The following is a 2,824-nucleotide window of genomic DNA, read 5'->3' on the forward strand; positions in this document are numbered from 1 at the left end:
TTTTTTAAGTTATCTACATTCCAAGTTCTAGGCAGCCGCCTGCCGTTTGGAGTTTTCAGGCGGTAGGTGTCGTCTCTTACTTCTTTATAGATTTAGTAGGGGCCTTCCTAATAAGGAGTTAGCTTTCCATGCTCATTGGCCCTACCGGTTGCCTCCATTTTCCGTATCACAAAGTCCCCAACTTTCAAGGGCTGTTTGTGTACTCTTTTGTTGTAGGCACGGGTCATTCTCAGACGGTAAATCTCATGAAGCAAGGCGGCGTTGCCCCTGGATTCCGGGAGTGAGTCCAATGCTAGTTGCATGGCCTCCCAATTTGCTTCTTCATCGTATAGCATGACTCGTAGAGTCAGCTCATAATGTTCGATGGGCAAGACGGCTTCAGCATTATATACCATGAGAAATGGAATTTCCCTGGTTGCCCCTTTTTCAGTTGTCCGAATGGCCCATAGGACATGAATTAATCCTTCAACCCAAAAACCATCAGCTCTTTCAATTTTCTTTTTGATGTCGTTTGAGATGAGTTTGTTAAAGGCTTCAACTTGGCCGTTTGCTTGGGATCAGCCGACTAATGCAAAGCAATGTGAGATCCCTTGATCTCCCAGCCAAGTTTTGAGCTGAGGTGTTTCGAACTGAGGGCCATTGTCAAAAACCATAGAGGTAGGTACCCAAAACCGGGTGATGATGTTCTTCTAAATGAAAGAGATGACATCCTTAGTCTTTATATTTTTAACCGCCTCTGCCTCAACCCACTTGGTGAAATAATCCACAACCACAAGAATGTACCGTTTTTCGCCTGGTGCAGGCGTATACGGTCCCAAGATGGCCATGCCCCATTTAGCAAACGGGACAGGGTTATGGATTACTGTCAAGTCAGTGGCCAGCTGATGGATGATCTTGCCAAATCTCTAGCACTTGTCACATTTTTTTACCATCTCCATGACGTCTGACTCAAGAGTGGGCCAGAAATAACCCTGCTGTCTAGTCCTGACACCCAGGGATCTGCCGCCTACATGAGAGGCGCAGTATCCCGTATGCAACTCTTCGAGAACTTCCTGCTCCATTTCTAGGGTAACATACTTCAACAGAGGCTTTAAGAAACCCGCCTTGAAGAGTTCTCCATTTCTTATCTCAAAGTTTGTTGTTCGCTTCTTTAGGACAGCCGCTTCCTTTGGTGAGTCAGACAGCATGCCATCTTGAAGATATGCCCGGATGTCATCCATCCAGGTAGAGCTTTGGTCGAGTACTCCAATGAGCTCTTCTTCAGTTATACTTTGTTTTTCCATAACTTCCCAGAAGATCGACTGAAGCGTATCACACGAGGCGGAGGATGCCAATTTTGACAGTGCAGCCGCCTGATTGTTTTCAAACCTATGCAATTGACTCAGATGGAATTCTTCAAGTGTCCCATCTTCGGCTTTGATCGCTTGAAGATATTTTATCGTAGCTAGATGGGTGGCCTCATAGTCAACATGGTATTGGCTAATGACCAACTGTGAATCAGAGCAGGCGTCAATTTTTATTGCCCTTGCCACCTTACACATGTGGATACCGGCTAGCAGGGCTTCATATTCTGCCACGTTGTTTGAGGCTTGGAACTTAAACCGTAGTGCATACTCATTTTTGTCCCCTTCAAGAGACTGACAGATTATGCCTGCACCAAAGTCATTCATAGTAGAGCTCTTGTCTACATACACTTTCCAAACCTGATTTGGATTGTCCGGAGCAACCAGTCTTGCCATTTCGACAATGAAGTCGGAAAACACCTAACCCTTCACTGCCTTTCTCAGTTCGAAAGTGATTTCAAGACTTTGCATTTCAATAGCCCATTTGAGCATCCTACCAGATGACTCCAAGGTTGTCATTGGCCGCTTGAGAGGTTGGTTTGTGTAGATCACAACCGGATGTGCCAGGAATTAAGGTTTCAACTTCTTGACATCCATGTAAAGAGTAAGGCCAAATTTTTCAACCATGGGGTACCGTAGTTCAGCATTTCTAAGTACATGGGTAATGAAATAGACCGGGAGCTGAATGCCGTCTCTCTCAGCAAGGAGAACAACACTAAGGGCATGATTTGAGACGGCTAAGTACCTATAAAGCGTTTCTTTGGGCAGAGGGCTAACAAGCCTTGGCAAGGAGCGTAAACGTTCTTTCAATTTTTGAAAAGCCGCCTCAGCATCGTCCCCCATTCAAACCTTGTCGTCTTCTTGATCACTTGGAAGATATAAAGGCACTTGTCACCTGACCGGCTGAGGAATCTTCCTAATGTCGCCAGGCAACCGGTAAGTTTATGGACTTCCTTTACAGTATGGGGTGATTTCATGTCTATCACCACTTGTATCTTCTCCGGGTTGGCCTCTATCCCCCTTTGGTCAATCAGGAATCCGAGAAACTTCCCAAACTCAACACCAAAGATACACTTCTTGGGATTGAGCATGACCTTGTGCCGCTTGAGTGTGGTGAACGTTTCTCAGAGGTTAGCAAGATGATCTGTCTGTTGCTTGGATTTGACTATCATGTCATCAATGTAGCCTCTAAGTTCCTCCCAATCTGATTAATGAAGACAGTATTAATCATCCGTTGGAAAGTAGTAGGCGCATTCTTCAAGCCAAACGGCATCACATTATAACAAAATAACCCTTGATTAGTGACGAAAGCTGTCTTCTCTTAATCTTTTTTCCATAGAGATATCTGGTGAAAGCCCGAGTAAGCATCCATAAAACTCATCAAGGCATGCCCGGCTTTAGAGTCGACTAGGCTTGTGATCTTTGGAAGCGGGTTATTGTCCTTTGGACATGCCTTGTTCAAGTTAGTGTAATCTACACAC

Source organism: Chenopodium album, chromosome 10, assembly GCF_948465745.1.
Source record: "Chenopodium album chromosome 10, dcCheAlbu1.1, whole genome shotgun sequence".
Classification (NCBI taxonomy): domain Eukaryota; kingdom Viridiplantae; phylum Streptophyta; class Magnoliopsida; order Caryophyllales; family Amaranthaceae; genus Chenopodium; species Chenopodium album.